General features: G+C 47.7%; 1 long non-coding RNA gene across 2 annotated transcripts; it reads right to left on the reverse strand.

Annotated features, from left to right (window-relative positions):
* Positions 1–5,558: 5,558 nt before the first annotated feature.
* On the reverse strand, positions 5,559–7,832 carry LOC136521794 (uncharacterized). Of its 2 annotated transcripts, XR_010775678.1 has the most exons (5): positions 7,442–7,832; positions 7,238–7,329; positions 6,617–6,711; positions 6,189–6,314; positions 5,559–6,059 (listed from the first exon to the last, which is right to left on the reverse strand). It is a non-coding gene; the product is annotated as an uncharacterized lncRNA (long non-coding RNA). The 2 variants fall into 2 exon arrangements; XR_010775677.1 differs by lacking the exon at positions 5,559–6,059 and having other exon boundaries at positions 6,066–6,314.
* Positions 7,833–22,633: the final 14,801 nt, after the last annotated feature.

Genomic DNA, 22,633 nt, shown 5'->3' on the forward strand with positions numbered 1-22,633 from the left:
CTCCTGCGTTTCTGAGGCCGAAAGGCATAGTCACGTAGCAGTACATGCCGAACGGTGTGATAAAAGAAGTCGCGAGCTGGTCGGACTCTTTCATCTTGATTTGATGGTAACCGGAGTACGCATCAAGGAAAGACAGAGTCTCGCATCCCACAGTGGAGTCAACGATTTGATTGATTTGGGGTAATGGGAAGGGGACTTTTGGACAGGCTTTATTCAAACTGGTGTAATCTACACACATCCTCCACTTCCCATTTTTCTTCTTGACCAACACAGGGTTAGCTAACCACTCTAGATGGGATACCTCCTTGATGAATCCGGCCACCAAGAGCTTCTGCAACTCCTCGCCAATGGTCCTGCATTTTTCCTCATCGAATCAGCATAGGCGCTGCTTCACCGGCCTGGAGCTGACCCGAATGTCCAAGGCATGCTTGGCGACCTCCCTCGGTATGCCCGGCATGTCTGAGGGACTCCACGCGAACATATCAGCATTAGCGCGGAGAAAGTCAACGAGCACGGCTTCCTATTTGATGTCGAGAGTGGCGCTGATCCTCAGCGCCCGGTCATCGGGGCACGCAGGGTTGACTGGGATGAGTTTGACGGCCTCCGTGGGCTCGAAAGTCCTAGCTCGACGCTTGGGCTCAGGCAGGTGGCTACCGAGTCAGTCAAGGTTGATGATGAGGGTCTCAGCCTCCACGAGAGCCTCGGCGTACTCGATGCACTCGATGTTGCAGTCGTATGCATGTTCGTACGTCGACTCAATCGTGATGATGCCGTTGGGACCCAGCATCTTGAGCTTGAGGTAGGTGTAGTTGGGGACCGCCATGAACTTGGCGTAGCATGGTCGCCCTAGGACGGCATGGTAGGTTCCTTTGAACCCAACCACCTTGAAGGTAAGGACCTCCTTGCGGTAGTTGGAGGGGTGCCGAAGCAAACAGGAAGGTCGATGTGCCTGAGGGGTCACATGCGCTTCCCCGGCATGATGCCGTGGAAAGGTGCGGTGTCACCTTGGAGTCATGACTGGTCGATCTCCAAGAGCTCCAGGGTGTTGGCGTAGAGGATGTTGAGGCCGCTGCCTCCATCCATCAACACCTTGGTGAGTCGGGTGTTGTCGATGATCGGGTCGACAACAAGTGGGTACTACCTGGGATTCGGGACATGGTCGGGGTGGTCATCTCGATCAAAGGTGATTGCTTTCTGAGACCAGTCGAGGTATCGAGGAGTGGCTACCTTAACCGAGAAGGCCTCTCGGCATTCCCTCTTTCGCTGGCGTACCATAAGGCACGCCGAGGGTCCACCAAAGATCATGAAGGCGTTGTGCACCTTGGGGAACCCTTCGTCCTTGTCGTCGTCCCAGTCGCCGGCGCCCTTCTTCTTGGTATCATCGTCGGGGAGCCCGAGCTTGGCATAATAACATCGGAGCATGGTGCAATCCTCGAGGGCGTGCCTCACTGGGCCCTGGTGATAAGGGCAGGGCTTCTTTAGCATGTCGTCAAAGAGCCCGGGGCCCCTGGGGCCTTGGGGATTCTTGCGCTCCGCGGCCACGACTAGATCAGCCTCGAGCATCTCCTGCTTCCCCTAGCGACCCTTTTTCTTTTTCCTAGGGAGGCGGGGAGCCAAGGCCTCGGTGGCCTCATCCCTCCGCTTCCCCTTGGCATCGTTGTCGAGGAAGATGGCTCCAACAGCCTCTTCGCCCGAGGCAAAGTTGGTGGCGATATCAAGGAGCACGGTAGCTGATCGCGACACGTTCTGGCCTAACTCTCGGACCAAGTCTCGGCAGGTGGTGCCGGAGAGGAAAGCCTGGATGATTTCCGAGTCACCGACGCTGGGCAACTCGGTGCACTGTTTGGAGAAGCGCCGGATGAAGTCTCGGAGAGACTCGTTTAGTTTCTGGTGATAGCTCTTAAGGTCCCAGGAGTTTCCAGGGCACACGTATGTACCCTGGAAGTTCCCGACGAAGACCCTAACCAAGTCGCGCCAGTCGTGGATCTATGAGGGAGGAAGGTGTTCGAGCCAGGCTCGCCTGAGTCTGACAAGAGCAAGGGGAGGTTGTGGATGATGAGTAGGTCATTGTCCGCGCCACCTAGCTGACAAGCCAGGTGGTAATCGGCAAGCCAGAGCTCGGGGTTGGTCTCGCCGCTATACTTTGTGAGGTTGGCCGGTTGGCGAAACTGGGCTAGAAACTGAGCGCTGTGGATGGCCCTGCTAAAGACTCGGGGGCCGGGTGGTTCGGGAGAGGGACTGCGGTCCTCCTCACTGTCGTAGTGGCCGCCCCAATGCGGATGGTAGCCTCGGGCGGGCCCCTCACTATCGTGGTGCCGTCGTCGGCCGACCACCTCGTGGTCGCCCTGTGCCTCACGTCGGTTGTCGAGGCGGTTGTGGACCGAGGGGACCCTGTTGATTGTCGATGCCTGAGCGGGCTCAGGACGAACCAAGGCCTCCCTATCCTACCGATGCGGTGCTGAGGGGAGGTCCAAGGCGGCTCTACACCGCTAGAAGGCGGAACTCTTGGCCTGCTGCACCACGGCGGTCTTGAGGAGATCCCGGAGCTCGCCGCAAACCCGTCGCCCTTTCGTGGTAGAGGGCTCGGGCATCGTGCGCACTAGCATTGCCGCAGCCGCGACATTCTGGCTAGCGCGATTGAAGATTGGGGGACGATCGTCCCCTTCATCGTCGTTGATGCGGTGGTGCACGTCGTGAGCCCGCCGTCGGGCTCCTCCGCCGTCACCGTGGCCCTGCTGCTCCTGCTCAAGAGTGTTTCGGAGCTATTGCAGAAGGAGTCAATCTTGCTCGACCTTGGCCTGAAGCTCACGGAGCTGCTCCAGGTCCAGGTGTTGAAGTTGTCCAAGGGCAAGGTTCTTGTTCCGTGCTGCCGGTGGGACAATGCGTGAGGGCGTGGCATCGCCCATTCCCTGATGAAGCGGAGTACGGTTGCCTGCCCCCTCGTCCTCATCGCCCGTGCTTGGCATCCCAAGTCCGACGTGGAAGCACTCACAAGTGGGATCGTAAGTACCTTCGTCATCAGAGTCGGAGTAGCCAAAGCAATAGTCACTCGCGGCCAGGAAGCGGCGCATGGCTTTAGGGTCGCGAAGTCCAGAGAAATCTGCTCTGGCCCACGCCTCGTCCTCCTCTGAGGAGTCGGCGTGGGAGTGAGTCGAAGTCACGGTACCGAAGTCAAGGGCGAAGCGTTGGTGGTGTCCTGAGGGCTCCGCGTGAATGGAAGCGTAGGCATAAGCATAGGAGGTGGTGGCATTTCTCAACCCGAAGGGGCACGAAGATGGTGCCATCGTCGGATTCCGCTTTGCCGGAGCCGGCGCCTCAGGAGGTGGCGGAGTAGAGCTCGATGACGGGGTGTTGCCGTACGCCACCGGCGTCTCTCCCTTGTCCAGGCTCAGGCCAGACAGGTCCCCAACCAGGGACCTTGTGCCAACAGCTGGGCACGGGATACCGGCGGAGCGCGGCGTGTCGTCCTGGGTTCACGTGGTGTCGACATGGACCCACTCGCGTCGCGCCTGGCGAGCGCGACGAGAGCGGCCGCTCGGGCACCGCCTGCGCCTAGGTTGTGGGTGTGTGACGTCGTCGTCGGTAGGCGGGGCTCGGGGTGTGAGGAGTACTATGTCGTACTCGTGCCCTAGAGACATGAACTCTAGGCTCCCAAACCAGACCACCGTGCCGAGACGTAGTGGTCGTACGGGGTCTACCATCCGGAACTTGTTGGGATGACAAAGCTGACACGTAGAGGCCCCTACCTGGCGCGCCAACTGTTGGTGTTTCGGGCCAGGGGGTCCTCAACCAACTAGTAAATTTGTACTGCGTGTACCCAATCCCGGATGGTGATGCAAAGAGACACAAGGTTTATACTGGTTCGGGCAATCAGTGCCCTACGTCTAGTCTGAGAGATCGATCTTGTATTCCTTGCACCGAAGTGCTTGTAGTAGGGGGTTACAAGCTGGGTGAGAGAGTGAGCTAGTCCCAGGTCTCGGCGTGGAGCGGTGTAGGCTGCTTGAGACGTTTCTCTCAGGTCGCGGGAGAGTGTGCGTGAATTGAGTGAGTGTGTTTGCGCGAGTCTAGGTCTAATCGCCCGTGTCCCCCCCCAAAACGGCCCTGGTCCCTCCCTTTTATAGTTGGAGGGGGGACAAGGGTAATACATTCGCTAGTTACACGGCGTCGTGCGGACGGAGGCGGCGTGTTCGAGCCCTGTAGCCTGTTCCTATGGCGGCGTGGCCGATGGTGTGGTCCGTCCTTGAAGTACTGGGGCGACGCGCCGGTCACATCCGATCCTGTGCGTCATGGAAGCTCCAGTGCTATCTCGAAGCGGGCACGGAAGTCGGCGTGTTGGTCATCGTGTGTTGACTGCGCGGGAAGCCGAGGCTCAGTTGGTGCCGAGACCGGGCCATCGTGGGAGGCTCGGCAGACGTGAATCCCGGAGTTGCCGAGACCCTGAAGTGGATTGCCGAGGCTTGGAGGGAGTAGTTGGTGACATACGCTGATTCCGAGGCTATGGTGTCCCGGACTTGACCCCCCATGCCGCGTTGTCTCTGGGGCGGGGGTTAGGTGGCACAGTGTAGTGCAGGTGCTGATCGTGGGCACAGCACCAGAGCACAGTGGCCAGTAATCCCCGCCGTGCCTGGTCTAGGACGGTATGGCGTAGACGTGACTTCCCGTCTTGTCGACCGCTCCGCAGTGTCGAGCCGTCGTCCGGCTGATATTGCGGGAGTGGTTGGCGCATTAATGGAACACGACGCGCTGTCGGGGATACTGGCCGAGGCGGAAGCGACGGGTCGTTGCCGAGCCGGCTTCGAGCGAGACGGAGAATCGACATCTCGTTCGAGGCTTTACGCGCGGGGCCTCGGGCGAGACGGAGACTCGGTTCCCTGTCGAGGCCCCAAGCGCGAGGCCTTGCGCGAGGCGGAGATTTGGCAGGCCACCGAGGCCTCGCGTACGAGGCCAGGAGCGAGGCGGAGAGCCGGTGGGTTCGGACGAGGCCGGGGTTTAACAAATGGCTTGTCCTTTGGCTTTGTTTTTTATGACATTTAAGTGATTCTTTTGGTATGCGCTCGGGGTACCCCATTTTATGGTACCCGACACCCCCTATAAACACAACATATTTTTTACTCAATATTTATAATAAAAATTCGTACCATTTGTATTTATTAGCTATGTGATACTGTAATTAACTATTTAATGATGTTATTTGTACTTTGGTTTCTTGTCTTCTTCCATATTAATCTCATATAGCATCTTATATAATAAAAAAGTAGTCTTTCTATTATTTTTCCTCATCTCTTTTGTTCCGGATTAGCTAGTTAAATATAATCAGTGCTTTCTTGTTTACTCTCCTTCATTAACACCTATATTATTTGGGATTGGTCATGAATACCCCGCGCGTTGCCACGGGATTTGCATAGATAACCACTATATAGGTATGTGCACAATATATAGAGAAATGAAAGAAAATATGGTCAGGAGTGTAACGATTTGTATTAGTGTAATGAATGCAGATTAAAGTGTCCTTATAAGATAAGTGGTCTGCCTTTACTGATAATGCATGATACAAAAGCAAATAGATATGCCCAGAAGAGATGATACACGCATATGATCATCATGAAGGATTACTAATGATAGTTCTTCTCAATTACAATCGAACATGGTCAATCTATTGATCACAACCTTTAGGCAATAGGCAGACAGTGTAGTGAGAAGCTTGTATGCGTGCATGACAATATTCTGCATACGGTAGAACACTACAAGAATTCTGCTGGTACATGACGTTTTACTTTCGTCATGGACAGTCAAAAACGTGTCATAGTTAACTTACCATGACGATTGAGAAAAAGATCATGTATCCCGCGTCATACATTTGCTGGACCGAGATAAGCCATCACAGATTGACATTTGTGTTCGTCATGGAATCCCTGGAAGCCTGTTCAGCCCAGGCTAGGCCCGATAGTGTGTGACAAAATTGACTGTCATAGACATCTGCCACATAGGATGCCATGTAGGATGTTTCTCCGTCATTGATTTGAGTTGCCATGTAAGCACCATGTGTTCACCAAAATTGACTGTCATAGATTATATAATGAAAATCATATAAAGCCCAATCATTTGGTTAACTCAATTTCCAGTACATTAACATAACATGTTATGATCATCTAAAACTTAAGGAAACACAAAAATAGGTCATTGTCAACCTTCACATATATTACAATAGCATTCTGGACAGACAGTGCACAAGCTTGAAATTTTCTTTTACTGTATAGTGGCACTCCTTCAAAAACATCCATTGCATCAGGTTCCTAGTCTTTGTACTTGTCTCTCTGGAAATGACACATGTGCAGTATTAACTCAAATGTAGCCAAAGTAAACCATAGGCAAGGAACAAGGCGTCAAGTCATGTACAATAAGGATAGAGAAGGAACAACTCTATGTTCAACCGTACAAGCAAGATTCCACAAACTGAAACACCGTACAAGCAAGATACCACAAACTAAAACACCGTACAAGCAAGATACCACAAACTGACAAGTTAGAAGGCAATGCTGACATAAAAGCAACTGGGTTGAATCAGCAATTTCAGCAATGCATGCCAATGCTGAAAATTAAACATCTAATGATGTACCTTCTATTTAGATCAGTCTGTACAAGCAAGCTACCACAAACTGAAGTTTGAAACACCTTTAGGTTCAAGCTTGAACAAGCTGTCCTTGGCAATACCTGCATAATAAAAAGCTAGTGAGCTGCAATTATATAATATACAAGAGAAAAGAATGACCTATATAGTTCCGTATGCCATGGACATATCCTAGTTTTAAGTTCAATGATAACAAATATTTCAGACATATTCAACATACAACTGAATAGAACTCAGCCTAGTGCTAAACAAAACTAGATAGACAGATGGTCAACATAAAAAAATACTAGTTGAAGGGGTATCCTCACGCTGCCAATTTGTCATGGACAAGGTTAACCCCTCTTCTTCTGTAACCTTGCTTTTTGTTCAACTTAATAATTACACATCAGCTACAACACAAGATCAGATGCACCATCCTTCACTGCCCTCTTTTACAAATATTACGATAAACTACTACTGAAATACATATGGTCAATTCACAGATGTTGTAGTAATTACAAACCAAATATTTGGATGTGTCAAATATGAAATAGAATTAAATTAAATAAAGGGCAAATCAGAGAGTCAAGCACAGAATGGAATCAAATTAGGTTATTGGCCTTTTATTACCTCCTGATTCAGTGTTCTACTTTAGATGAGGGGAAGCGACATCACCATGCCCAACAGTTTGAGAATCTTATACTCTGTAATTTGAGGGAAATCTGCATCGTTGGAGAAACCAAACATGATAGATCACACAGAATAGTGGCACCAAACTTAATATACCAGAAATCATGCACCAATCTAACTGAAGGGAGAGGGGAAACAACGAACCTTATTCAGACCCAGCACAGGCCTCCCCCATCATCGCTGCTGCCAGATCTGAGGCCAGGCGCCGGGGCTCAGGGGTGGAGGAGAGGGATTGAGGGAGGACCGGTTGCCTAGAGTTGGAGCGCCCGATCCGACGAGTGCCGCGCGCGAACCTACCCGTGCGGCGTGCCGGCTCGATGCCGCCACCACCACGATGTCGTCGATCTGGCCCCTATGGCGTGAATCCAGCAAGGGGGAAGAAGGGCGGCCACCCCATCGCGGATCAGGTCGACGAAGGCATGGGGAGACAGAGAGAGGGTGGCGGCCAAAGAGGGCAGGGCTGGGGCGGCGATGCTCCTAACCGAGCGAGAGGTGAGGAGTATCGTGGAAAAGTAAAGATGGAGGCGGCTGCTGGTTATGCACCGTGCTGGAAGGACAAAGTAGCGTTCCACCCATAGCGGGCTTTTAGTGGGCTTTGGGTTGGACTGTGACAATTTCATATAATGTCACCTTGAGTTCGTCGTGTATCACCATATTTCTTGTAGTGGAAAAAACAACATTATTATCCATTCTTTCCAATCAGACAGATGGAAGAAGGTGCGTATGCTCATCCAATGTAGTAATTAAATTCAGAGAGACGCACATGCGAGTAGCAAGAGTAAAAAAAAAGAAGATGCATGCGCTTATCAAATGTAAATAAGAATATTAAGAGATGAGAGCTTGTGTATATCGAGCAGCAGACTAAGAGACCTGACATATAGTAATATATATGGCTGGTAAAACGTCCAGCACTTTTCGAGCTGAACCACAGCTTGACAAAATTCAAAACAATAAGCTTGGTGATCAGAGAAAAGAGGAAGCTTAAAATTAGGAGCAGCTAGCTACCAGAGTGGAGGCCAGCAGCACCAGCAGAGATGAAGATGCAAGCAGGCTGGCGAGCTAGATGACCACTGTAAAATGATAGCAAGTGGTTGTGGTACTGGTGTTAATGCCGTTGGCGTGGCTTCTATGCCCGTGAAGCAATTTATAAGGAGGTAGATTAGACAGAAGTTGAAAGAAGGTGTTGACACTAAAATTTGGTAAGCCTTGCTTGGAAAGGAAGAAATCGGCCGATAGTGTCAAAGACAGAAAAATATCCTAATTAGGAGATATTTGCGGATCGGCCAGGAAATATTATTTAATATATTTTAGGAGAAGCATGGTATTCAAAATTTGCTCACTTGAAGATAAGTAAAAAGGCAAAGAAGCTAGAGGAGCATGATATATTTTACGAGACATGCATGCACACGTAACACTAGGCTTGCATGATCAACTATTGGAAGTGCTCATTCACGTACGACCAATTAACATATTTAGTCATGTTTTATTTGGTTCATTTGATATATGGATATATGCTGCTAGCGATGGAGTCCGTACACGAAGGAAAAGGAATATTATTTTATTTGGGATAAGCACAGATGCACATCAACGGTGAAGGAAAAAGGACACGTATCATGTATGTGCATTTACGAGGCCGACTAGATGGCATGTTCGTATATGTATACGGTAAAATAAATCACGTGCATACAGGATCAAATATTAAAGGAATATAGAAGCAGACGGAAGGCAAGTACAAGGATTTCGTGGACATAGTTGTGGAAGATTAGGAATATTATATTCTATTTGCTTAACAACCAAGGACACGCACATCAGCAAGGACTCCACGTGAAGGAGATTAGAGTCTATGTATCTCAATATTTGTTTAGATATTTATTGTTAGGCAAGTTTGTACAGTCTTTAGCCCAGGGTATAAATATAACCCCCGGTCATTGTAATAGACATCCACACATCAATCAAAATCAGTCTTTACTTTTTCGGATTCACGCCAACCCTTAGGAGTAGGAGTAATATAGATCTCGACGAGTTCTTCAACAAACAGGGCTGCATCGGCTGATCGACCTTCGGCTTGTCTGTGAGTACCATCATGACTTGTATTATCGTTTGTAAGGCTGCATCAACCATTTGATCTTTTACGAATTATAATATAAGTTAGTTATCGATTCGTATCATTGTTTGCGAGGCTGCATCATCCGATTGATCTCTTGTAGATACTGATATTGATCAAAGTTATCGATCTTATATTAATTGCAAGGTCACTAGTTACCGAATTTGACTAAGATTAGTGTCGGGTTCATAAACCTAGGGTCCCTAATGGGCCTGCTTTCCAGCAAAAACTCGGCCCAACAGACGACATTACAACGACGCGCTACTCCTGGGCCGGCCCAGATACCTAACGACAGGCCGAAAGAGCGATCCAGTCTCCGACCAGAAGGCCTGGCCAAGGAGGGGACGGCGCTCGCTTCCGACTCCAACCCGCTTTTTCGACCAGAAGGCCTCGCCAAAGAGGGGACAACGCTCGCTTCCGATTCCGACCCGCTTTTCCGACCGGGAATACATCGAACCTTTGCTTACAACTCTTCTCTAACCGGCGCGGTCGGAGCTAACTGGGAACAACCGATCGGGGACGCCAGCTCAGTAAGGACCCAAGAATCAGGCAGGGCAGATAAGGCAAGGTGCTCAAGTCAAACCGCAATACCGAGGACCGTACCCTGCACACCTACAGGACAATACTGACAAGTCCTGGCAGAAGGGTGCTTTGCAACCTTTCAGACATATCAGAACACGAACAATGTTGTAGGCGCCGACATTTGTCCTACAATATGGTAGGCACCGACATTTTCCATACCAGAAGAACACAATGGAGCCTACTACATGCATCTGGGCGTCAATAGTATTGTGGGTGCCGACAAACCATCTTGTACCCGACGGCGTGGGCAACAGGACTAGGTAGCACACACACTCTCTTTCTCTCTCTCTTGTAAGGCCATCCCCTTCACCTATAAAAGGGGTTGCGCTCTCTCCCAATAGAGGACGGTCATTCCGACTCTCTCTCTGCTTAGCTTTAGTCATTCTGAGCACTCGAACAGCTCCACAGCTCTAGAACTCTAAAGCTACACAGAGCATACGTTCCAATACTTAGCGCACGTTGGATCTCCTGTCACTCTTGGCCCTTCGGTTCAGAGTTCGACTGGACCTTCAACACCCTCCTTCATATTCCCACTCGTTTGTAACCCCACAGCAAACTTTGAGCACCTAGACTTAGGAATAAAGTCACCGACCGACTGAAACTGGACGTAGGGCACGTTGCCTAAACCAGTTTAAACCCTATGTCATTGAGTGCTAGGCCACATCCAATCACAACTTATGGCAAAACTATAAATATTTACTTGTTGGTCACTTTTCGCACCGACAGTTGACGCCGTCCGTGGGGAGGACGCCGTACATTCACGTTTTTGGTCATCAGATGGCCCACCTTTCTACCATCTTCGTCATGACAGGCTCAAGCGATATGATTCACTTCGGCTCGCTGAAGTTTCCCACGCTCCCACCTGTTGGGATGTGGGTTCCTCCAGTCTTCGAGCCCTCCCAGACCTTCCTCTTTGGAAGCCTAGACTTCATCGCCGACCAGCTCGGCATGCTTCGCCTTCACGAGGAGGCACTTATCCTGGTGCCCATCGGAGGCAGAGCACCCTCCGTCGGCTCTAGGCCACCCGGTGACCTCAATGACGAGACGCCTACGCTTCGCTCTGAGCCCACACTGGGCTCAAATCCCACCGTGAGTAACATACATATTGTTCTTTACTCGCTATTTTATATCTTCCGCCGACTCTCCTAAGGGACCCCGTTGTCCCCACCGCAACCGCCATGTGACCGGTTCCCCTACGGCCTCGCGTCCCCCGTGGACGCATACGCGCGGGGGCTCCGAAAGATGCTGACACCGTTCCCTCTCACATCCGAATTCATGGGGATGCCTGGCTATGCTCCCGCCTCTTTCCACGACCTTGTAGATGACGAGGTTGAAAGCAACAGCTCCAGCATCGGTGACATCGTGGCACCTAGGCACCCTCTGTCTTAGGAGTGCGCTATGGTGGATGCTCTAGGACAGCTGCCGATGGTAGCGGAGTCCCTATAGAGTCACACCCCTCTGGACCCTCATGCGAAGGCCCTCACGCGTGCGCAAGAACACGGCGAGGAGTTACAACAAATGCGGCAGAGCCAGCCACCACCTACGCCGGCGTACTCGGCGTAGCACATTGCGCCACGCACGTGTAACCCAGCGAGCGGCGCCCAGGGGTCGCACCTGCCAGGTCCAGCGCAACATCATGGATGGAGGAAACGATCCCCCATAGTTTGCTCGGGCTGGCGAGAGCATCACCGCTGCGGCAATGCTTCAGCGTGGCCTTCTCGAGCCTAACAACACCGGAACCTTCGGGCGCTGGTGGAAACCGCCCCCCATCCAATAGGCAGAGGCTTCGTGTTGCGACACCGGCTTACGGCCTCTTTCCCTATCAGGGGAATGGGGGAGCACCAGTCGAATCGCTCCATCCACTCACCACTATAGTCGCCACACGCGGAACAGGAGCCCGTAGCCGCACCACGGCCGAACCCAGCGCCCGCTCCACACCGACCACCTGTGCACGAATGGCTCAGGCCGAACCGAGAAGCTCGCAGTGTCATCAACAATCGACGTCAAGCCCGGCGTGATGATGACGTCCATCAAGGGGCGGTGAGAGTAGGTGGCACGGGCCTAGCCGGACCATCGAGGGGAGCGGGGAAACGTGCCCCAAGCATGGTCGCTGACTAGACAACTAGAGTCCCAGCCTAGATGGTCCGGGACCACGGGCCTTTGGCCATCACATCCAGAAAGCGCCATTCCCACAACGCTTTTGACCACCTACCAACATCGCCAAATACACTGGAGAAACAAATCCCGGTATATGGCTCAAAGACTTTCGGCTCACCTGTAGAGCCGGAGGAGTGGATGATGACCACTTCATCATTCAATACCTCCCCATCTGTGTGGGGGAGCATGTTCAAGCATGGCTCAAATTCCTCCCGCCTGACAGCATTGGCGACTGGGTGGATCACAAGAGGTTCTTCATCGGGAATTTCTAGGGCATGTATGTCTGTCCTGGGAATTCCTGGGAGCTCAAGAGCTGCCAGCCAGAGTCCAACGAGTCTGAAAGGACCGAGGATGCCGCCTAGAAGGGGGGTGAATAGGCGTTTCTGAAAATTAACACCTTTGAATGCAGAAATGATTAGTAAAGGGAGTTTCCAAAATGGAAACTCCAAATAAAGAGTAGTACCACCCCTCACAAGTTAGCCACAGAGTATACAAGGTATGAAGAATATATCTAGAAGCTACAACCCTGCAACACAAAGTTAGAACTACGAATAAATATTTTCAGCACAGAGCTCTAATACCGGACGTGTCCGGTATGCACGGTTTCAGCAGAACAGCCCCGGACTTGCTCCTTTCGATTTCTATCTTCAAACCAAACTACAGGTACCTACTAGAGATATCAATAAACACAGAGAACTTGTACAAGAGCTAGAGCAACACAAATATCGGATGAAATGCAAATTGAGACATGATATTTGTTTTACCGAAGTTCGGAGTCGTTCGAGTCCTACTCTCCGTTGAGGGGGCTGCGGGCGACCCAGCGAAGGTTAGCCCTAGAGGGTACCATGAAGGTCACTCTAGCTGGAGTCTTTTCCAACTCCTTTTCCTCCTTTCACTAGATGATTCCGAGGTGACGGAATCGACCATTACAAACTTTTCGAGGCACACCACAATCTCTCGGGTGCTCTCCGGCGACGCCTAACCGTCTAGGACCGAAGAGTCCAGGAGTAACAAATGCGAATCATGAGATTGACTATATGCACAAGTGCTCAAGTGGTTGGATTGCTCTCTTTTTGAATTTCACTCAACCCACAATTTGATTTGGCAAATTTGATCAATCACTGACTAAGAGAGGGTTGGGAGAGTTGGCAAGGCTCAAAAACGTGTGTGTGTATCAGCAGAATTAGCAGCCTCCAAAGGTGGAGGCTTGGGGGTATTTATAGCCCCCTTGAAAAACTAGCCGTTTTATAGCCGTTGCCATGCCGGACATGTCCGGTATGCATACCGGACACGTCCGGTATGACTTATACTGCGCCAACGGTAACTAAGTTATAGTGAAATTGTGAGGCGTCGGAACTCCCGATGAATGTCAGGACTCCCGACCGTCGGAACTCCCGACTCACGTCGGAACTCCTGACCCTCAGCAAATTTGAAAAACATGTAACTGAGTTAAAGTTAGTGAGGTGTCGGAACTCCCAACGAATGCTAGAACTCCCGATCATCGAAACTCCCGACTTACGTCGGAACTCCCGACCCTCAAGGTAGTTGAAAACTAGCCGTTGGCTTCTGGTCATCCATACCGGACACGTCTGGTATGACCAGGACAGTGAACCCCCAAGTCAGTTGAAGTGCAAGACGTCAGAACTCCCAACCCATGCCAAGACTCCCGACCGTCGGAACTCCCGACTTACATCGGAACTCCGATGAACCAACCCGAGAACAACAATTTTACAGCTGCTGGGCAAATACCGGACACGTCCGGTATTGCCAGACCAGCAAGAAATCAGTTAGCTCATTTGTCGCTCAAATACTCAAAACTCACATGGGTTGGCTTGAGCACTTATGAAACATTATCTATCAACATGATGCATCCCTCTTAATAGTACAGCATACCTATTAAACTCAAGATAAAAGGATAAATGAATTTATACCACTTGAGTTGATCTATTTTGAATTGATGCCGTCTCTTTCAATCTTCACCAAGTAAGGGTGCAAAAATGTTGATATTGATCTTTTCACTTGAGCATAGCCATCTTGAGCATGTGATGTGATTCCATTCATCAAATTTGAATAATCCCAAATGTATCAAGTCACTTCCATCAAACACTCCAATAGTGATTTGATCCTCCACAGGAAACGTGGCCATCATAGCTTGATTAGTACCTCAACTAAATGCAAGTACTTCCTTCTTTACCCTAGCTAGGTTCTTCGGCCGCCAAGTCATCGCTTGCCCTTCACCCTTGCTTAGTACCTCGAAGCCTTTCCTTGCTATCTTCACCATCTCAAGCCATCAAGTCACATCTTGTGTTGAATCATCCATTCATGTATTGTTATCCTTTTCATTTGAATTTAGCAAGCTTTAAATATGAGACCATTCCATATGCAATCCCTTATGTCTCATTAATTAATTATTACAAGCTTGCTTTCACATAGAACACGGAAATCCCACAATAAATAAGCCTTTACATGAATTCCATTTGCATTGTTGTCTTGTGCTTGAACTGGATTGTTTATACAACAACATATCATTTTGGCTTTCATTAAGTACCTATGAGATAACCTATTACCTGTCCACACTTAGCAAACGGGTTAGTCCTTTAATCACGTTGTCATTCAATCATCCAAAACCCACTAAAGGTCTAGATGCACTTTCAATCTCCCCCTTTTTGGTGATTGATGATAACTTGATTAAAGCTTACAAAATGATATAAACATTTATACTTTTGGGTTCAATGATTTATGAGAGGCTCCCCCTTAATATGTGCTTATGATTAGAATTCACAAAATGACCTCAAATGTCAATTGCACATACTAAAACATATAGGAGACTCCCCCTAAATCATTGCATCCGTGGGGTGCATGTGTGTGTGACAAAGTGAAACCGTGATGCATATGACAAGATATATCACACAAGAATAAATATAAATGCATCGCATCAAATATTTTCATTCTAGCATGCATAGTCCATATGAAAATAAATATAACACATGTAATTCACACATAGCACTCATTACGCATTTTCTCAAGTCCAGAAACCACTGATATTTAAATAAAGATCATGTCTCAAGAGATACATAGATAAAGCATACGTAAGTCTCATCTCTCACATGATACAATCTATCTCAAATCCAAGATACATCAATGAAGCTCAAAAATAAGAAACTATAGCCTGCAGTACATATCTTCAGGTACAAAGATAAGCAAATGAAACTATCCTGAAGCTTTAATCAGTCTCTCTCCCCCTTTGTCATCTATCACCACAAAGATCCAACAATGACATACTAAGGACAAAGGGGCTACAAGCTGTCACTGAAAGCTAAGATCACTCATCATCATCATCATCACCACCAGCATCCTCGTCATCTGAGCGTGCAACACCAGCTGGACGAGAACCACCCGCACCAGATGGGTCATAGCCACCAGACCCATAGTAGCTGCCACCACCTGTTAGGTCACTCCACCAATCTGAAGCAAGGTCGTCTACAGTGCTGGGACGTGGCTGAGAGTGAGTAGGCATACAAGCCTAAAGTGGTAGAGTGTCAGGGTGCTCAGGTACCTGCTGCTGCTGTCGCTGAATGAACTCAACATACTCTCTATCATATCTAGCCTGCTGCTGCTCCTTAGTCTCAAGCTCACTAGCTGCCTCATCTGATACTAGAGACCTAGGAGGCTCAAGCTCAAGCCTAGAAGCAATTTGCTTCAAAGTCTGAGTATCCTTCCTCCTAGCCTCCCTCTCCTTCTGCTACCGGGTCTGGATGTCCTGGCACATCCCAAAAAATGGAGCTAAAAAGCCTACGGATAGGCGAGGGAGGACTGCCACGGTGTGAAGTAGAACATGAAGGAGCACATGGTGAAGGTGAAGCTCCTGCTGGTGCACCACTCTTAGGTGCATCTGCCTCTGGTGGTGCTGCTGCTCCTCCTGGTCCTGCTGGAGGTAACCCTATCTCAGGCAGATCTGCAACAATCTTTAGGGCCTTGTGAATCTTGTCATACTCGAATGTGTGCCCTGTCACCTGCTCAATCATATGCATGATATAAGGAGCAAAACCATAGCCCTTGAGGGGCCTCTCTCCCACACTCCTAATCTCGGACCAAATAAAATCAAACACGTTGAAGGGCCGAGCATCAGGTGCCATCCTGTGGAGTAGGTTCCTAGAATAATCAGCAATGTTGCCCTTATCTCCACCCTTGCAGTCAATAGTCTTCCTGAACATCCTATCCAGGTATCTGTAGGTAGGGTGAAGACCTAGAACCTTCCCAACTGCTCCTCTCTCACCACCTAGAGGGTACATGTAGGCGAGCTGCTCAGGAGGTAACACCTGCTCGGTGTGGATCCTGTCCCTCTAGAGATCATCCTCTGAGAAGCCAAGCTGGGTGGCAAATACATCATAGTCAACACTATACCACTGGCCCTCAAGCATCGAGTGCATCCGCCTCTCATCCTCCTCAATGAACAGAGTAGCATAAAACTGAGCTACTACCTCTATGTTCCAGTCATGCTGGAACTCCATGATCTCATAAACTCCTATGCTCTGGCAGATGGCAATGGCATGATCAACTGAGGCCTTCTGCAACTCTCTAATATATTGCCAGTCAATCCACTGAGAGCTGGCAATCACTGGGTTCCTAGTGAGAATCACACTGGAGTAGAAGTCTAGGTGAAAGGCTGTCTGGAAGCGGTGATCATACTGAACCTTAGGTAAGCCCCTTGGATCAACCCTTCGCTCATCTCTAGCTCTCCTGGTCATACCCTTTCCCCTGTAGTCAACTCTGGGAACATAAGAGGGCACATTGGGCAAACGTGTCTCAAGGAGACCATAATGCATACCCTGACTAGGCTGGTGCTGAACTGGAGGAACTAGCTCCTCCTCCTCAATCTCCTGCTCCTCATCTGAGCTATCACCATCTGATCCTCTGTCGGTGCTCTTCCTCTTTCTTTCTTCTCTAGACTCCACTCTAAACTCATCAGTGTCAGTGTTAGAAGAAGAGCTCCCCGACCCCTCTGCATACTGAGGTGCTGCACTAGAGGCAGCCCTGGTAGACCTCCTACTGGTCGGCTTGAATCCTAGATGCATTTCCTGTCTTGCCTTCTTATACTTCTCTAGTGCTGGATTATGCCTGTGCTTGGATCTGGGCTCTTGTCTTCCACTCATGTCAGCTGCCCTGTATCCAACAAGATTTGCAAAGAATCTTAGATACATGTCCAAGCAACACTTCTTAAATCATTGTCTATATTTATATAATTATTTATCCAAAATCTCGCAATCACCTATCCCATCCGTGGTCAAGGTTTGCAAAATTAATATAGACAAACAATCATATATATATATAACCAATAATCAATGAGTATTGAGTTGAGGCTGCAGCTGAACCTGCACTGCTGTCACATACTGGACACGTTCGGTATGAATACCGGACACATCCGGTTTGATTGCCTAGCAACCCTGACAGGGGCTCCTCTTCAATCTCATCTTTAGTTCAATCCAAATTTTAACCATGCCTTCTGGACATCCAATGCATCATCTTGACCAAATGAATTTATAATTGAGGCACTAAAGAGTAGATCGAACGGGTTCTAGGATTTGAAATACCTAGAAAGAAGAACATGAAATTGATTTCAAATCCGCGGTGAAGATCCTTGATCCTTGCTGCAGGTGTGCTCCAATCCTTCTTCCTTCTCCTTACTTGGCGCGAACAAAGATGACAATGGAGCGGCAATGGGTCCAGCAGAGAGCCAACACCCCGTTGCTGCAGAAGTGGATGAGGGAGCCGAAGGACAGAGGGCTCGCGGCGAGGAGGCAAGGAAGAGCGAGGGGGAGGAGGCACGGCTGATGGTGAGGGCAAGTGCGGGGAGAGCGGCGGCGCTGCTAGGCAAAGGGATGAAAAGAAAGACTAGGCCGAAGAGGTATGCTCGGTTTTATAGTCTTCCTCATACCGGACACGTCAGGTATACGCGAGCTGGCCCAAATTATTCCAAAATGTGTTTTCTTTCTTCCAATCCCCTTTTCTGTTATTTCTCAGTCCAAAAAGGTATATAATCTTGATCCAAACCGAGTATCATCACTTTCTTTATCCAATCCCATGAAATGATTTTCTCTTATCCAAATATTTGGCATAAACAAGATTTCGCTTACTTGAGAGAGAAAGAGTGAGACATAGTAGATTGTGGACTTAAGAAAGCCATGTCATGTGTGATTAGTCAATCAAACAATCAAGGAGAGTTATAATCATCACATGACAAGGCTAGGTCTCCAAGACCAAGATTTAAATAGTTTTTCAAATTCACACCACCTACACATGCTAGTTATGGGTTTTGAAAAACATCTCTCCTATGTCACACAAATGCACATTCTAACATATAAAGGGCCTTAGATGCACTTACAATGTATGTATGTAAACACATACCTTTGCCTTGAGCCCACAATAATACCACTAAGAAGATAAATAGCATGATGATCTTTATGTTGACCTTAATTGCCAAATAATCATGCTAGATACATTTTCATCCAAAGAACTTACAAAGAATGCTATATAAATTTGTTAGTCCACAAGGGTGAAAAATAGAAACTTAGCTCCCCCTAAGTAAGTGCTTCAAGTAATTTAAATGACTTTCCACAAGCACTTTTATTCTATTAAGAATTTGGTAGTCAATTTTCTATTTTGAACCACAACCAAATAATTTGCCATGAGTAAATTTGAGTATAAGAGATGCTCACAATCCACTTAGATTTGGTAAACCACAAGCTTCTAAGTAAATTGAGGATATATGAAAATATATGGATCAGAAACTTAGTTGCTTATCCAATTGGTGTTCTGGTTTCTACAATACCAGACATGTTCGGTATGTATACCGGACACGTCCGGAATACAAAGAACAGAAACACTCAATTTCTGTCCCTGGCCATACCGGACACGTCCGATAGTAATACCGGACACGTCCGATAGGTGCAGGACAGGACCAATTAATTTGCTGCTTGTGATTCTTCGTTTAGCTCTATTATTTATTGTAAACTTGCACCTTAACAAATGAATTGGTTTACTAGAGAGCCGTTAAAAGCATCATATGGCAAAGTAAAATTCTTTTTAATTGAATCTAATTAGCCACTTTCATTATTTCACAAATGTACCTATTTGTGAGCTATAGAACACGAAATGAACAAAGTGGCTATCCTAAAAGGTTTAGATACTTGTTACCAATGGTGAGGATGAAATATATGATATGTTCATTGAATTATCTTCGGGTCAACCATATAAGGGATTATGATAAGAATTGGTTGATAGATTGAGTGAATATTATCAAATTGCTTGCTCAACCACCCTGAAGCCTTCATCTCATCACCAAGTACCTACATCATTAACCTAAGCACACTTTGGTACCCAACTCTTGTTGGGTCCTTTTGAGTTAGTCAACAAGTGCTTAGGCACCCAAATGGCTTTAGCACTAGTTTGTGGTGAACACATCACTTTGCTAATGCTAACTCCATTTGTGGTCTTCCTAAGCATATCATTATAAACAAATGTGTTCGGCTTAGGTGAGTTACCATTTGGGCATTCATAGCTTAGATGCCCCTTTCTTTTACAAGCATAGCATATGCGGCCTTTGTTTGCTCTATGCTTGTTTTGCTTGTATGGACATCTATCAACCTTATGGCCCATCTCATTGCATCCATAGCATCTTCTTGTTGTAACTTGGGCTTCCTTTCTTGCCTCTTTGTACATTGGGCATTTCTTGGTAGGATGCCTCAATTTCTTGCTCATGGGACAAGCACTTTGTCCATCACTCTTCATTTGCTTGGCCTCCTTGGTAGAAGCCTTTTGATTGGCGGCTTCAACCTTGTCGGCCCAACTCTTGTGTGGACACATAGCCCACTCATGTCCATACAATCCACAACCATAGCACATCCTTTTTCCATGTTTCTTGCTCTTGGTTGGGTTGGCCTTGCTTGAGATGTGATTCTTTTATTGGGCTTTGGAGGAAGCAAGGTTTGAACCCTTCTCAAGCTTCTTCACCATGTTATCATGGTTATCTTGAGAAGGTTGTGCTTTCTCCTTACCCTTCAACCGAATCACATCTTTCTTTAATCTTTGCACTTCTTCTTTGAGCTCTATGTTTTCTATAAGATTTAGCTCAATCGAAGATTGGCTTGCTTGAGGAGCACACTCATTAGTACAATAAATATTTAATTGAGATGGTGTACTAGTGAGTGAATGTGTAAGAGGTTGAGAAAATTTTACCGAGGTTATCATAACCTCATGAGCTACCTCAAGCATGAAGCTTGATTCTACTACTTCCTCATGAGAGCACTTTAGATGAACATAATTTGCTTGTAGCACATTATACTTGCTTGATAGTTCATCTAGCCTTGCCTTGAGCTCAAAGTTTTCCTTCTCTAGTTGTGAAACACTAGAAGAGGAGTTAGTAACTAAAGCATGCTCAATTGATATTTTTTCATACCTTTCACTTAGAGCCTTTAGTTCTTCCATCTTGGAGATGAGAAACAATTCTTGCTTTTGAAGTGATTGCTCTTGCTTCTCAATCTCTTCTTCAAGCTCATCATTCTTTTCAACTATCTTCATGATGATGAACTTGTCTTTGAGGTTGAGATGATCAAGGTTGTAGTTGTCTTCAACTTCAACATCACTCTCATCTTGATCATCCACTTGTGCTTTCTCCTTTTCTTGATCTTTCTTGTTACTCTTTTTCTTGCTTTTCTTGGCCATGAGACACAAGTGATGAGTATCATGAGATACTGAGGTTGACTCATCACTTGGTCGCCACCGGGCTTGAGCATCGTTGCAAACAGCGGCTCGCTGGTCTGCTGCCTCGACCATACCTGACATGTCCGGTAGGCATACCGGACACGTCCAGCATGTGCAAGCAGACAGCAAGTCATGCGCTGCTTGCACTTCTTGCTCCGGCTCAGCACTCTTGAGGTCTTGTGAGGCTTCTTCGCTGCATGAAGACACAATGGACATACTTTCCATTGACTCGATCTCAAATGCATCATCACATTTGGATTTTCCATATAAATCAAAAAGTCTAGTCCAAATGAGATGAGCACTCTCCGGAGGTGGTTGTCCATTGAAGATTGCCTCATCTTGAACCTCTATACTCAATGTTCTCAAAATAATATTAATAGCTTGAGCATTGAGTTGCACGCATATCTCTTCCTCTTTTGACAAATTTTTGTAGTTGCTCCAATCAACTATAGGAAGAGATGCTTGCATCCACAATATGCTCAACAAGAGGACTAATATCTCTAAAAGCATTGAGTATATGTATTGACCAAGTTAGAAAGTTTGAACCATCATTTTGGAGAAGCACCGGCTCCAACTCGATAGACGTCGACATCCTTTTCTCATGGCAGTGAAGCTTTAGGTGAGAACCTTTCTCTGATACCAATTGAAAGGACCTAGGATGCCACCTAGAGGGGGGGGGGATGAATAGGCGTTTCTGAAAATTAACACCTTTGAATGAGGAAATGATTAGTAAAGGGAGTTTCCAAAACAAAAACTCCAAATAAAGAGTAGTACCACCCCTCACAAGTTAGCCATAGAGTATACAAGGTATGAAGAATATATCTAGAAGCTACAACCCTACAACACAAAGTTAGAACCGCGAATAAATATTTTTAGCACAGAGCTCTAATACCGGACGTGTCCGGTATGCACGGTTTCAGCAGAACAGCCCCGGACTTGCTCCTTTCAATTTCTATCTTCAAACCAAACTATATATACCTACTAGAGATATCAATAAACACAGAGAACCTGTGCAAGAGCTAGAGCAACACAAATATCGGATGAAATGCAAATTGAGACACGATATTTGTTTTACCGAAGTTCGGACGCGTTCGAGTCCTACTCTCCGTTGAGGGGGCTGCGGGCGACCTAGCGAAGGTCAGCCCTAGAGGGTACCACGAAGGTCACTCTAGTCGGAGTCTTTTCCAACTCCTTTTCCTCCTTCCACTGGATGATTCCGAGGCGACGAAATCGACCGTTACAAACTTTCCGAGGCACACCACAATCTCTTGGGTGCTCTCCGGCGATGCCTAACCATCTAGGACCGAAGAGTCCAAGAGTAATAAATGCGAATCACGAGATTGATAATATGCACAAGTGCTCAAGTGGTTGGATTGCTCTCTTTTTGAATTTCACTCAACCCACAATTTGATTTGGCAAATTTGATCAATCACTCACTAAGAGAGGGTTGGGAGAGTTGGCAAGGCTCAAAAACGTGTGTGTGTATCAGCAGAATCAGTAGCCTCCAAAGGTGGAGGCTTGGGGGTATTTATAGCCCCCTTGAAAAACTAGCCGTTTTATAGCCGTATGCATACCAGACACGTCCGGTATGACTTACACTGTGCCAACGGTAACTAAGTTACAGTGAAGTTGTGAGGCGTCGGAACTCCTGATGAATGCCGGGACTCCCGACCGTTGGAACTCCCGACTCACGTCGGAACTCCCGACCCTCAGCAAATTTGAAAAACATGTAA

The sequence above is a fragment of the Miscanthus floridulus genome, chromosome 18 (assembly GCF_019320115.1).
Source record: "Miscanthus floridulus cultivar M001 chromosome 18, ASM1932011v1, whole genome shotgun sequence".
NCBI lineage: Eukaryota > Viridiplantae > Streptophyta > Magnoliopsida > Poales > Poaceae > Miscanthus > Miscanthus floridulus.